Genomic DNA, 15905 nt, shown 5'->3' on the forward strand with positions numbered 1-15905 from the left:
CTATTAAACTTAAAGAAGAGGGAGGTAGATTTGTTGTTACATGGTACCTACCTATCTAGCTACCATAGACAGAAAATTATCCCTAGGGGTTTTAGGGTCAGGAATGTTCCCACACTAGGCCGGTCCAACGCGGATTTTTGCAGCAAGTGGTGTAAAATTCTTAACAAATGTTCATTCGATCTACTGCTTTTAGTAATCGAATTCATTGGTAATGACTTGAAGCACACCCAAAATGAGATAATTGATTTTGAAACTAAACATTTGCTGCAGATATCCCAGGACAAATCAATAGATTGGGTAAAAAATATTGAAACCAACCTTATCAAATACAAACAAGAGTTAATATCCTTTAAGGAAAGGAAACTAGTAACAGTTAAGGAAGACTACAAACAAAAAAGAGTTTACAGGTGGTTATTGGGGCCTATCGGATGATAATAGGAGGAGACCTTCCCGTAGTTATAAACCTACAACTTTGACCACAGTAGACAGTTCAGGGGACTCAACTGACTCTGACCAAGGTTTCCCTACCACTTCCACACAGCCTTTTTTAGGGGGTACCCCAACTACCCCGGCTCAACCGATAGGTACAGAGAGGGGAGGAGCAAAAAAACCAGGAGGGGAGGTAAGAAACATCGCAGGCAAACCACCAAGAAGGGGGAGGAGCAAGACATAGTGGTGAATTTATCCCAACATCCATTGACTATGGGGGAATCCAAATTATTGAACAGAGGATTAAAATTTGTACCTACTAACCACTCAATACCTTTTGAAGTCCATAAAGACATCCATAGATTTAAAAGACAACTAAAATTGCGGGACCATTTTAAGGACAAAGACTTAGGACCCCCCATCCCTTTCAGGGGCAAAAGCACCTTTGAACCCCCCAACACAGCTCCTGCTATTTCGATTTTCACTCAGTTGTTGACCAATGACTCTAAGGCGATACACCAGCATAAGGGCAAGTTTTTCTCCAATTTGTCCAGTATTGAAAGAGAGGCCTTAAAATCCCTAAAGGAGGACAAGGAACTTATCATAAGACAGGCTGATAAAGGAGGGGCCATAGTCTTACTTGACAAATCATACTATGTAAAGGAACTACAAGAACAACTGTCAGATAACAAAACCTATACCCCCCTCAGAGGCGACCCCACTACACTATACAAAAACAAATTGGATTCTCTGATAAAGGCAGGTGTATCAGCAGGGTGGATTGATATTAATACTAGCAACTTTCTAACTACTAATCATCCTAGGACACCCTTTATATACACTTTGCCTAAAATACATAAATCCCTGTCTGAACCTCCTGGTCGTCCAATCATCTCGGCAATAGGCTCACTATTCCAACCAGTGGCTCAATATTTAGACTCTTTTTTACAACCCTTGGTGCAGGGGATGAGTTCCTATGTAAAAGACACCACACATTTGATTTCCGTATTGAAGGAGGTAAGGGTACCAACAGGCTGTATACTGGTGACGATGGATGTCTCTAGTTTGTACACGGTGATCCCTCATAATAGTGGGATTGAGGTGTGTAGAGAGGCCTTACGAAGATCCCATCAGGGACCACCCCCCATTGAATTTTTGATATCCTTACTCGACTTGGTCTTGACACACAACTATTTCTCCTTCAATGATGCTTTCTTCTTGCAGGTGTCAGGGACAGCTATGGGATCAAATGTAGCTCCCTCTTTTGCCAATCTTTTCATGCAAACATATGAGGAACAATATTTACTCCCCTTGGGTGGAACAAGGATCACATTTTACAAACGCTATATTGACGATCTGCTAATACTGTGGCAGGGAACGGAGGGCGAATTGTTTGATTTTCACAAATCCCTAAACGACTTAGTTTCTCCTATCAGGCTGACAATGGCCCATGACACACAAAGAATACACTATTTAGATCTAAGTATCTATGTAGAGGACCATCAGTTACTTACCACACTGTATAGGAAGCCTACGGATAGAATTAGTTTGATCCAAGCCCAGTCCCACCATCCGCCGCATATGTCCCGGGGGGTTCTGTACTCGCAATTCCTGAGAGTCATCAGAAACAATTCTAATCGGACTACGGCAGAACTTCAACTGACTGACTTAGCTTGCCAGTTTGCCTCCAGGGGCTATGATGATACCCTGATCAATGAGCAATTGGAGAGGGCACGGGCCCACACTCAGGAGGACCTCATACATGAACAGGTGAAGTCGCCCAAAGATGGCTCGGATTCTCTTTTTGTGACAGAATGGACGGATGCCAGTCCACAGATCAAGAAAGCTTTGAAGGATAGATGGGAAATAGTAAAGACAGAGGCAGACCTACCCTTCTATGGCAAGAAGGAACCTATGGTAGCCTACAGGAGGGGGCGTAACCTAAGTGATATGTTGGTGACAAAGAACCTGACTAAGGCTTCCAACACAAGGGCTACCTGGTTGAATCAACCACTCAAATCCGGATGCTACAAATGTGCCAGTTGTTTGACATGCGGAGGTATGTCCCAAGGCACCCATTTCACACACCCAAGAACTGGGGTTAAGTACAGAATACAGCACAGAGTGACTTGTACGACAGACCATATTGTATACAAAAGTGATTCACTGGTTCCAATAAATGCCTTCCGTGCCCTCCAGCTCTGCCCTTGTCCAAAGAAAGGCGTCAATAATCAAGAAATATAAGTAGAGCCAGGCACTCGCAGGTTAACTGCAGAAAGTGTTTTTTATTTGCACCATATTGTATACATGGCTTGGTGTCCTTGCGGATTGCACTACGTGGGTAAAGCTTCCACTACATACCGGGAGCGAATGAACAATCATCGAAGCGCTATCAGGAGTGCCCTTGCCACAGGAAAGGCGGAACAACCAGTCCCTAGACATTGGTTAAAAATGGGACACACGCTCCCCCAGTTTAGACACATGATAATAGATCATGTGCCTGCCCCCAAGAGAGGAGGCAACAGAGACTTACTACTATTAAGAAAAGAGAGTATGTGGATTTTCACTTTGGACACATTGGCCCCCAAGGGGTTAAATGAGATTTTACCTATGTCTCCTTTTTATTAGTACTCATGGGCCCGAGGTTGATATCAGGTCTGTAGTGGGGGGCTACAACAGACCACTACACGAAATAAGTCTTAGTGTATCTACATAGAATCTGTTTCCTTACTAGGATTAACACTTTTGCTACAAAAGGACTATATGGCTATTATGTACTCATTAGAAACTGAGTGTTCTCATGTTACCATTTCTTGTTAATATGTTGCGAATGTTCAAATGGGAAGTTATCACATGGTTGCTTTTGTTTTTATTCTCCACAGTTTTTTACCACACCTAGCCTACAAGGGCCTTTTGTCACCGTGGACAGGCTCTGATTACCTGGAGGTAGCGAAGGGATAGCAGTCTTTTACAGGTAGGCCTCGGACAGGGAAGACGTTGTCCAGATGCTGTGTACCCCTAAGATTCCTCAAGCAATATTATAATACATAGGCGCTAGCTCTCTCTCCTACTTCCAATTAGGTTAAGCGTTCTGAATGGTGTTGCCAATTGATCTCCTGTATTTTATTAAATGACTAGCTGCCATACGAGAAAAGCGCAAATAGGTGCGAGTGGGGTGGGCGTCTTGTCTCACTCCTTCTCTGGCACCTGTGCGCTATACGTTTATGGTAATATATATTAAGACACTTATACTTTGTGACATACGAGCAAGCGCAAATAGGTGCGAGTGGGGTGGGCTCTTTGTCTCACTCCTTCTCTGGCACCCGTGCGCTACACTCTTTTGGGAAAATACACCAAGATATTTAGACCCTGTGTCGCTAGTACTCACAGCCCTGTGAGTGACATCTGCACCGCATGGAGGCGGGGCCTCCTCATGACACGCACGGGGAGATCGGTACACACCGGTAGTGAGCTGGCGCCAGAGCTAAGTGGCGCATCGGAAGGACAGGTGAAGGGGTCACAGCTTCGCTCAATGGAACACGCCTCCTGCCTTCAGAGGCGACAGAATGAGCGCTCCTTTCTCTCTGCTATCCTCGGTTCTCCCTGGGTAAGTGTCGAATTTGATTTTAAAACAGCACCACAATATATGGGCTGCATCACAGCACGATTTGAGTATTATAAGAGCACCTACATGGCCGCAGAGTAAGTCACATATGCACCCTAATATCCACTTGCATAGAAATAGCGGCTGTTAAGTAAAACTGTTTTATGCACCACTAATTAGTGAAGCATCCAAGCCCTGATGACGTCACAAGCTGATGTTTGGCGCCTTTTTTTGTTTAAATAGATTGTCACTGGCACTGTGTATTTCACCTGAGGAAGGCTCTAGTATTAGAGCCGAAACGTCGTAATAAAATTTTTCTTTTTTTTGCATCTTTACAAGCCCTGTGAGTGCGGTTCTTTTCAAGATTGCTTTGTACTTACCATTTGTAATCTGCACCCAGGCAGTCGGCCTTGATTGGTTGAGTGCTCCAGCCTGACGAGTTTTATATATATATATATATATATATATATATATATATATATATATATATATATATATATATATATATAGGACAATAGAGACACGTTGTAAACATAGCCTGTATTCCAGTATATATATACTGACTCCCCTTTTAAAAACTAAGGATACCTAACACCCCTGGCAATTTGCAGAACTGCAAGGGAACCCTTCAACCTGGAAACAGAAACAACTCCCCATTTTAGTTAGCCAATAAAAGTATCACCTTTATACCACCTGTTTATTATTTTTCTTGTCTGGCAAATGTGATTTAGGACCTGTCCTTGGGTGGATAATCCCTTATGGGGACTGCTTACAGTAAAGGTGAGCAAACGTTTGCCCTCTCTTACACTGGGCTTATCACTCAAGAGCAGAATTGTTAACTATACAGGGTAAGGACTAAATATGGTCAGTTATGTATCTTTTTAAAACTCCTCATAATCTGACCCAAACTCAGTTTTGACAAGCAACTTCCAATACTATTGATAATGAATTATTCCAACAAATCTCCACCCTTGGGGGATGTACTATACTGTAAATATTGTGGATGCTTGAAAACAGGAATATCATTGTTTGTATTAGAAGATTTGCATCACAATTCTATATAATATACTATTTTATCCTATAAGACTGTACAGTATATCCTATTCAGGTGCCTCTCTTGTTGTTGGTTATACAGTATAGCCTTTTTTTCATAGCTGAGTATTAGTAACCTACTTAAAGCACAACACAACAGCAGTTCATAGAAAAGCAATGAAAACTCTTCCGTTTATTTCCTGCCGAACCTCCTTGCCTTTCAAGAGATATTAGAGGAAAATCAGTACAGATTACTCTTTTTTTTTATTCCTTGTCAGAACGGAGCAGCTTCCAAATCAGAGAGCTCAGTAAAGTGAATTGAATATTATGAGAGGTTCTGTTGTGCCAAGGACAGTTCAGAATTGGATGTACGACCTGGAATGACATATGCCAAGGTCCCACCACCATACTGGATATTAAGGTTTTTATTCAAGTGTTTTGAGGAGAACTGTAAGTTAATGACTCCCTCTAACAAAGAGACATCCTAAATTTTTCCTGCTTTCAAGCAGAGTTGCCAGTGGTGGTAGAAACATGGATAATATTGCCCTAAGTCAGAGGTCCCCAACTTTTTATACCTGTGAGACACATTCAAATGTAAAAAAACATTTAGGGGCAGATGTATTAAGGGTCGAATATCGAGGGTGTATCGAGGGTTAATTAACCCTCGAAATTCGACTGGGGAATTAAAATCCTTTGACTTCGGATATCGAAGTTGAAGGATTTTGCGCAAATAGTTCGATCGAAGGAATAATCGTTTCGATCGAACGATTAAATCCTTTGAATCGAAGGATTTTAATCCTTCGATCGAAGGATTATCCTTCGACCAAAAAAAGATAGCCAAGCCTATGGGGACCTTCCCCATAGGCTAACATTGAGTTTGGTAGCTTTTAGGTGGCGAACTAGTGGGTCAAAGTTTTTTCTTAAAGAGACAGTACTTCGACTATCGAATAGTCGAACGATTTTTAGTTCGAATTCTTCGATTTAAAGTCGTAGTCGAAGGTCGAAGTAGCCAAAAAAACCTTCGAAATTTGAAGTATTTTTTCTTCTATTCCTTCACTCAAACTTAATGAATGGGCCCCATAATGTAAAAACAAATAAGGGCTGTGATTGGCTATTTGGTAGCTCCTATGTGGACTGACAGCCTTCAGGAGACTCTGTTTGACAGTACATCTGTTTTTTATACAACTAAAACTTGCCTCCAAGTCTTGAATTCAAAAATAAGCTCCTGCTTTGAGGCCACTGGGAACAACATCCAAGGGATTGGTGAGCAACATGTTGCCCATGAACCACTAGTTGGGATCCCTGCCAGGGTTAGAGATGTCGCGAACTGTTCGCCGGCGAACTTGTTCGCGCGAACATCGGGTGTTCGCGCTCGCCGGAAGTTCGCGAACGTCGCGCGACGTTCGCCATTTTGGGTTCGCCATTGTTGGCGCTTTTTTTTGCCCTCTCACCCCAGACCAGCAGGTACATGGCAGCCAATCAGGAAGCTCTCCCCTGGACCACTCCCCTTCCCTATAAAAACCGAAGCCCTGCAGCGTTTTTTCACTCTGCCTGTGTGTGCTGAAGAGTGTAGGGAGAGAGCTGCTGCCTGTTAGTGATTTCAGGGACAGTTGAAAGTTTGCTGGCTAGTAATCGTTTTGATACTGCTCTGTTATTGGAGGGACAGAAGTCTGCAGGGGTTTGAGGGACATTTTAGCTTAGGTAGCTTGCTGGCTAGTAATCTACCTTCTACTGCAGTGCTCTGTATGTAGCTGCAGTGGGCAGCTGTCCTGCTTCTGATCTCATCTGCTGACTGCTGCAATAACAGTAGTCCTTGTAAGGACTGCTTTTATTTATTTTTTTGTTGTTTTACTACTACTACTACTACTACTATAAGAGCCCAGTGCTATTAGTCTAGCAGTGTTGGGGAGTGGGACTGGTGTGCTAATCTGCTGCTCCTAGTAGTTCAGCAGCACCAACTTTAATTTTTTTTTTTTAATATTCATTTTTTTTTTATTTTACTTTTTTTTATTTTACTACCGCTGTAGTAGTGTATAAGTTGACCTTTTAGGCATTATTTGCCCTGTAGGCATTATTTGCACAGTGTTTTCTTCAACCCGCCATCTAGCTGTGTGACCTTGTTCACATTCTGTCTAAATATCCATAATATTACCGTCTCCAGAAAAAACACCGGAGTGACTTTTTTCAAGCAGCCATAATATATTTACGTAATCCGTATCCACCGCTGTAGTAGTGTATACGTTGACCTTGTAGGCATTATTTGCACAGTGTTTTCTTCAACCCGCCATCTAGCTGTGTGACCTTGTTCACATTCTGTCTAAATATCCATAATATTACCGTCTCCAGAAAAAACACCGGAGTGACTTTTTTCAAGCAGCCATAATATATTTTACGTAATCCGTATCCACCGCTGTAGTAGTGTATACGTTGACCTTGTAGGCATTATTTGCACACTGTTTTCTTCAACCCGCCATCTAGCTGTGTGTATTATCGTTTCCAGAAAAACCAACTGAGTTTTTGTTGTTGTTGTTGTTTTTTAAAAAATAATGCCAGGCAAAGGCAGGCCGCCACGCAGAGGCCGTGCTAGGGGCCGTGCTGCTATGCAATCCTGTGGCCCTAGCAAATTGCCCAGTTTTAAAAAGCCAATGACCCTGAACTCCCAAAATGCTGAAGAGGTAGTTGACTGGCTTACACAGCACACCCCATCCTCTACCGTTTCTAACTTTACCACAACATCCTCCTCATCCTCCACTGCTATGGCCACCCCACGTAACACTTCCTCCACCACCGGTGCCCCTTCTTCACTGGGGTCAGAGGAGTTATTTTCCCATGAGTTTCTTGAACTGAGTAATGCGCAACCATTATTGCCAGAAGAAGATGAAGGAGATGAGGACCTTACACCAGATTTAATTCTGGCAGAGAACACGACAGAGATGGACATAATGAGTGATGAGGAGGAGGTCCCCGCTGCTGCTTCCTTCTGTGATGTGTCAGAAGAAATTGATGCATCTGAGGAGAATGATGATGAGGAGATTGATGTTTTGTGGGTGCCTAGTAGAAGAGAGCAAGAGGAGGGTAGTTCAGATGGAGAGACGGAGAGTCAGAGAGGCAGTAGGAGAATAAGACTTAGAAGAAGCAGGGAGGACAGCCCGCAGGGATCAGTAGGGCAACAACATGTATCGGCACCTGTGTTCAGCCGGCCAACGCACCCGCCATTGCCGCCAATGCCGCCAACTTCTACTGTTACCGCCAGATCGCACACTTCCAAAAAGTCAGCAGTGTGGGATTTTTTTAATGTGTGTGCCTCTGACAAAAGCATTGTAATTTGCAATGAGTGCAGTCAGAAACTGAGCCTTGGTAAGCCCAACAGCCACATAGGTACAACTTCTATGCGAAGGCACATGAGCGGCAAGCACAAAGCACTTTGGGAGCAACACCTCAAAGGCAACAGGCAAACTAAAAGCCACACTCCTTCTGGTCCAGCATCTTACTGCTCTACCTCTGCTCTCCTTGACCCGTCTGAACCACCCTCCACTCCGCCTTCCACCTTGACCACCTGTTCCCATTCCCAGTCATCTGCCACCAGCCAAGTTTCTGTGAAGGCCATGTTTGAGCGTAAGAAGCCAATGTCTGACTGTCACCCCCTTGCCCGGCGTCTGACAGCTGGCTTGTCTGCACTCTTAGCCCGCCAGCTTTTACCATACCAGCTGGTGGACTCTGAGGCCTTCCGCAAATTTGTAGCAATTGGGACACCGCAGTGGAAGGTACCCAGCCGCAATTTTTTTTCTAAAAAGGGAATACCACACCTGTACCAACATGTGCAGAGCCAAGTTACCGCATCTCTGTCACTTAGTGTTGGGCCAAAGGTCCATATGACTACTGACGCATGGTCCTCCAAGCATGGTCAGGGCAGGTATGTCACCTACACTGCCCACTGGGTGAACTTGGTAATGGCTGGGAAGCAGGGAATGGGTAGCTCAACAACAACAGTGGAGTTGGTGTCACCGCCACGGATTGCACGCGGTTCTGCCACCACCTCTACTCCTCCATCGCTCTCTACCTCGTCTTCTTCTTCTTCTTACTCTGCTGCTGGGTCCTCCTTCTCCTCCTCCACACCTGTGCACCCCCAGCTCCCCCTAGGCTATTCGACGTGCCAGGTACGCCGTTGTCACGCTGTCTTGGGGATGACGTGCCTGGAAAGCAAAAACCATACCGGATCTGTACTCCTGTCATCTCTGCAGTCACAGGCCGATCGGTGGCTGACCCCACACCAACTGCAGATCGGAAAAGTGGTGTGTGACAATGGAAGCAATCTGTTGGCAGCGTTGAGACTAGGCAATTTAACACATGTGCCCTGCATGGCACATGTGTTAAATTTAATAGTCCAACGTTTTGTCTCCAAGTACCCAGGATTCCAGGACGTTCTCACCCAGTCCAGAAAGGTGTCGGCCCATTTCAGACGTTCCTACACAGCCATGGCACGCCTTGCTGACATTCAGCAGCGCTACAACATGCCAGTCAGGCGTTTGATTTCTGACAGCCAGACTCGCTGGAATTCAACGCTCCTTATGTTGGAACGTCTGCTGCAACAACAAAGGGCCGTCAACGAGTACCTTTTTGAACTGGGTGGTAGGACTGGATCTGCACAGCTGGGGATTTTTTTCCCCCGTTACTGGGTGCTTATGCGCGATGCCTGCAGGCTCATGCGACCTTTTGAAGAGGTGACAAATATGGTCAGTCGCACCGAAGGCACCATCAGCGACCTAATACCCTTCGCTTTATTCCTGGAGCGTGCCGTGCGACGAGTGACAGATGAGGCTGTAGACCAGCGTGACGAGGAGCTGGAAGCGCACGATTTCTGGTCGGAATCACCAGAACGAACCCAGGCACCTGCTGCAACGCAGGGAGAGGTGCCAGAAGTGGAGTCAGAGGAGGAAGGTGGCTTTGTGGAGGAGGAGGAGGAGGACCAACAGGAGCAGGCTTCCCAGGGGGCTAGTGGTGACCTTTTGGGGACCCCTGGTCTTGTACGTGGCTGGGGGGAGGAGACCGTGGATGATGCAGTCCTTGATAATGAGGAAGCGGAGATGGATAGCTCTGCATCCAACCTTGTGAGAATGGGGTCTTTCATGCTGTCATGCCTGTTGAAGGACCCCCGTATCAAGAGGCTTAAGGAGAAGGACCTGTACTGGGTCGCAACGCTACTAGACCCTCGGTACAAGCATAAAGTGTCAGAAATGTTACCAACATACCACAAGTCCGAAAAGATGCGGCATTTACAAACCAGCCTGCAAAACATGTTGTACAATGCTTTTAAGGGTGATGTCACTTCAGGAACTCATCAACATTCCAGGGGCAGAGGTGCCAGTAATCCTGCCACGAGCACACCTGCAAGGACAAAGCCCTTTGGCCAGTCTGTAACGTCAGACATGCAAATGTTTTTCTGTCCAAGGCAGCGCCACAAACCCTTCTGGATCCACCCTCAAAGAACGCCTCGACCGACAGGTAGCGGACTACCTGGCATTAACTGCAGATATCGACACTCTGAGGAGCGATGAACCCCTGGACTACTGGGTGCGCAGGCTTGATCTGTGGCCAGAGCTGTCACAATTTGCCATGAACCTCTTGTCTTGCCCAGCCTCAAGTGTGCTCTCAGAAAGGACCTTCAGTGCAGCAGGAGGGATTGTAACTGAGAAGAGAACTCGCCTAGGTCACAAAAGTGTCGATTACCTGACCTTTATTAAAATGAATGAGGGGTGGATCTCGGAGGGTTACTGCACGCCGGAAGACTTGTTCTGACTTCTATGCAGCTGTCCTTCTCTTCAAGCCTCATGACTCCACACACAGCTGTCCTTTAGCGTCCTCCTCCTCCCTCCGCCACCGTTACAAACTAGGGTGCAAACCCTACTGGTTTAATTTTTTCTGGCCTCTGTGCTTCAGTGGCTGCAACCAAAAAAACTGGGCAAACAATGTCTACAAGGTCAACGTATGGCAAAAAATGACTATTTTCAGCATTTATATGGCATATTTTTTCTGGCAAACTGTGCTTCAGTGGCTGCGTCCAAAAAAATGCATATTTTCTGCATTTATATGGCATAATTTTTCTGGCCTCTGTGCTTCAGTGGCTGCAACCAAAAAAATGCATATTTTCAGCATTTATATGGCATAATTTTTCTGGCCTCTGTGCTTCAGTGGCTGCAACCAAAAAAATTTATATTTTCAGCATTTATATGGCATAATTTTTCTGGCCTCTGTGCTTCAGTGGCTGCAACCAAAAAAATGCATATTTTCAGCATTTATATGGCATAATTTTTCTGGCCTCTGTGCTTCAGTGGCTGCAACCAAAAAAATGCATATTTTCAGCATTTATATGGCATAATTTTTCTGGCAACTGTGCTTCAGTGGCTGCGACCAAAAAAATGACTATTTTCAGCATTTATATGGCATATTTTTTCTGGCCTCTGTGCTTCAGTGGCTGCGGCCAAAAAAACTGGGCAAACAATGCCTACAAGGTCAACGACGTTGACCTTGTAGGCATTGTTTGCCCAGTTTTTTTGGCCGCAGCCACTGAAGCACAGAGGCCAGAAAAAATATGCCATATAAATGCTGAAAATAGTCATTTTTTGCCATACGTTGACTCAACGTATATGGCAAAAAATGACTATTTTCAGCATTTATATGGCATATTTTTTCTGGCAACTGTGCTTCAGTGGCTGCGACCAAAAAAACTGGGCAAACAATGCCTACAAGGTCAACGTATGGCAAAAAATTACTATTTTCAGCATTTATATGGCATATTTTTTCTGGCAACTGTGCTTCAGTGGCTGCAACCAAAAAAACTGGGCAAACAATGTCTACAAGGTCAACGTATGGCGAAAAATGACTATTTTCAGCATTTATATGGCATATTTTTTCTGGCAACTGTGCTTCAGTGGCTGCAACCAAAAAAACTGGGCAAACAATGTCTACAAGGTCAACGTATGGCGAAAAATGACTATTTTCAGCATTTATATGGCATATTTTTTCTGGCAACTGTGCTTCAGTGGCTGCGTCCAAAAAAACTGGGCAAACAATGCCTACAAGGTCAACGTATGGCAGTTGTTTAAAGAGAACAGTAGATTACTAGCCAGCAAAGCTACCTAAGCTAAAATGTCCCTCAAATCCCTGCAGACTTCTGTCCCTCCAATACAGAGCAGTATCAAGCAGATTACTAGCCAGCAAACTTACTATCATCTGTCCCTGAAATCACTAACAGCTCTCCCCCTACACTATCTCTTCCAAGCACACACAGGCAGATTTTTCAGATACATTTTTGCCCTTGATCCCCCTCTGGCATGCCACTGTCCAGGTCGTTGCACCCTTTAAACAACTTTAAAATCATTTTTCTGGCCAGAAATTTTTTTTTTAGATGTTAAAGTTCGCCTTCCCATTGAAGTCTATGGGGTTCGCGAACCGTTCGCGAACCGCTCGCGTTTTTGCGCAAGTTCGCGAATATGTTCGCGAACTTTTTTTCCGACGTTCGCTACATCCCTAGCCAGGGTCAGACGGGCCAGCGGGACACTGGGAAAAAACCTGGTGGGCCCCCGGCTCTAGTGGGCCCTGCCGGCACAGATCTGCACCCTGCCGTGACTGATTCTGCGAGCATGCGACGGGGGTAGTTGCCAGACTCGGAGCCTTAGGCAGCAGCACTGGGGGCTGAAGGGGGGCCCTGAGGCTGAACCCACGATGGGCCCCTGGCCCCCCAGTCCGACCCTGATCACTGCTCTAGGTTGATGCATTGCAGGTGATTCACCACCATGTTGAGTAACAAAACAAAAAAAACAAATAAAATATTACACTGAGGAGCAGAAATGTCTGCTAATCATGATACGCACCCACAGTTATTGCAATTAGCACAAAATGCACCCAATGTGCCACCGTTGACCAGAGTCTTGGGCACCAGATAGTTGGGCACCCTGAGCTTGTGTTTACTCGTTTAGCCGCTATTAGTAAATGAAGCCCATTGTCACATTGGTTTTAAAGCGCTGGCATGAGGACAGGGAGTTACACCGACACACCCTTACTGGCTGGCACTTGGAACACCTCGGTGGAAATAAAACATGACATGTCAAGCTTGGCCTGTGAAGATGGAGAGAAGGAACACACTGTACAAGTAAACAGGCTTCTAAAATTCTGTTTTTGGAAGGTGCAGTTTTGAATGTTTATTGCTTTTCTCATTCTCTTCTTCATCCCAGAAAAGGACTTTTTTATTGAATGTTACTAAAAGGGAAAGTTGTCTTTACCACTAAAAAATTTTTATGCTTTAAAGTTGGGGTGCAACGAGGGTATGATGGCACAGGCGGCCATGTAAATGTTTCTATACACTCTGTATTGTACGTTATTCACTTAGCAATTGTAAAGGACAACAAAAGGGGACGGTCATGGGGGCAAATTGAAAGATAATCCCTGGTAAAGTAAAATCCCTGACTATTAACATCAAGCCAGTGCATGTTTAAAAAACGTTATAGTCCAGGGTACTTACCTGCAGATTGGGGTGCCTCCGTGTTTCCAGGCTCGCAGGTGCCAGTGGAGCTGGATCCCTCCTGTTGCCATTTAACAACATGTGGAATTCTTCACCATAAACCCAATTATTTTAATAGTTGCCTAGATGTACTCCCAGCATGTGTGGCATTAAATATAGGCATGTATACTGTGTATGGATAAAGGGGGTAATGTAAAAAAAGGCATGAAGTTTGCCCAGGAGCAGTAACCCATAGCAACCGATCAGAAGGTAGAAATTACTGATCACCTGTCCAAAAGCAAAGATCCTATTGTTTGGGTTACTGCTCCTGGGCAAACTAGTGCCTTACATTGTATATGGGGAAAGTCTTCTACCAAAGGCAGTAGCCAATAGCAGCCCTCATTTTCTGTATTTTGTCATACACACACACACACGCTTAGGCTTTAGCTGTGCATGCAAATACTATTCCATGCTTTGTAGCATTTTATTGCAGTATTTGTAGCTTTTCCTAGGGTGTGCCAGATGAGTCAAAAATAGTATTGGAAGTGCCGCAGAGATTGATTACAGTACAAAGCCCTGGAAACCTGTGGAAGTTGAGTGATTAGAGAAGCATACAAAATTACAGTGAATAGAGAATACTGTATAAAGCCAGCAGACTCCTGTTATGACCCTACAAAAAGGGCATATGAAATACTCTGATCTTATCCGTTAATCCTCGCTCTGGAGATAGTTCCTGCTAAACGCAGTGTGTGCCTTTTTGGCTGAATTTTGTTCTACTGTATCATGAAGGTTTTTCCCTGGAAGCTTATCTGTCTGACATCTGATAACGATCTCCTTACAAATACAAACACAAAATTATCAACATTATGTAGTAATGTGTGCTCCTGGGAGATTTATACTGAGTTCATATTGGCTTAACTTGTGATATTTTGTAGTCGAAATGGGATTCGTTATCCGGAAACCCATGAATTATGGGAAGGCTGTCTCCCATAGACTCCTTTTTAATCAAACAATTCAGATGTATAAGATTGATGTCCTTTTTCTCTGCAATAAAGTAACAGTACCCATACTTGATCCAAACTAAGACACAATTAGTCTTTATTAGCCGCAAACCATCCTATTGGGTTTATTTAATGTTTAAATTAACTTTACGTAGTCTTATTGTATGAAGATCCAAATTACAGAAAGATCCTTTATCCGGAAACCCCAGTTTTCGAGCATTCTGGATAATAGGTCCCATACCTGTAACATTCCATATATCTATTAAAGGGGTTATTCACCTTTACATTAACCTTTAGTATGATGTAGAGAGTGATATTCTGAGACATTTTGCAATTGTTTTTCATTTTCTATTATTTGTGGTTTTTGTGTTATTTAGCTTTTTATTCAGTTCTCCAGTTTGCAATGTCACCAATCTGGTTGCTAGGATCCAATTTTAATTAGAGACTGGAATATGAATAGGAGAGGAAGATGATTAATAAAAAGTAGCCTTAACAATATATGTGTAGCCTTACAAAGTATTTGATATTTAAATGGGGTCAGTGACCCCCATTTAAAAGCTGGAAAGAAGAAGAAGGCAAATAATTCAAAAGCTATAAAAAAAAAGAAAAAAAGGAAGGCCGATTGAAAAGTTCCTTAGAATAAGCCATTCTATAACATACTAAAAGTTAACTTAAAGGGCATGTAAAGGCAAAAAAATAAAATCCCATTTTTACTTTCTTTAATGAATAAGAAACCTATTTCCAATATACTTTAATAAAAAATGTGTACCGTTTTTATAAGAAATCTGACTGTATTCAGTGAAATTCTCACTTCATTTACTGCTGTGGATAGGAATTGTCAGACGGTCCCTAACTGCTGAGCAGGGAAACAATCATACTTATGAACAGCAGGGGGAGCCCCCACCTTACTTCCCAGCCACGCAGAACTCAAGCAGCTTTGTTTATGATGATCCCTAAGCAGCCCAGACCACACTGAGCATATGCACAGTCTTGGTCTTGCAAAGATGTTTAACAAAGTTACAAGATGGTGACCTCCTATAGCCAACTTTAAAAGCTATAGGAGGTCACCATTAGTTTGTTTAGGCTTGTGGTGCAGTAAGTTCATGTTTATATTTAGTATACAAAATACAGCATTTATAGCCTTATTCTATTTTAGACTTTACATTCCCTTTAAAGGTGAAACATCACTATCAATGTTTCTGAACACATTTTTTGGATAAAGATAGAGGGGCCCATTTACTTAGTTCGAGTGAAGGAATATAATAAAAAAACTTGATTTTTTTGGCTACTTCGACCATCGAAATTAGCTACTTCGACCTTCGAATCGAACGATTCGAACTAA

The sequence above is a fragment of the Xenopus laevis genome, chromosome 6L (genome assembly GCF_017654675.1).
Source record: "Xenopus laevis strain J_2021 chromosome 6L, Xenopus_laevis_v10.1, whole genome shotgun sequence".
NCBI classification, from domain to species: domain Eukaryota; kingdom Metazoa; phylum Chordata; class Amphibia; order Anura; family Pipidae; genus Xenopus; species Xenopus laevis.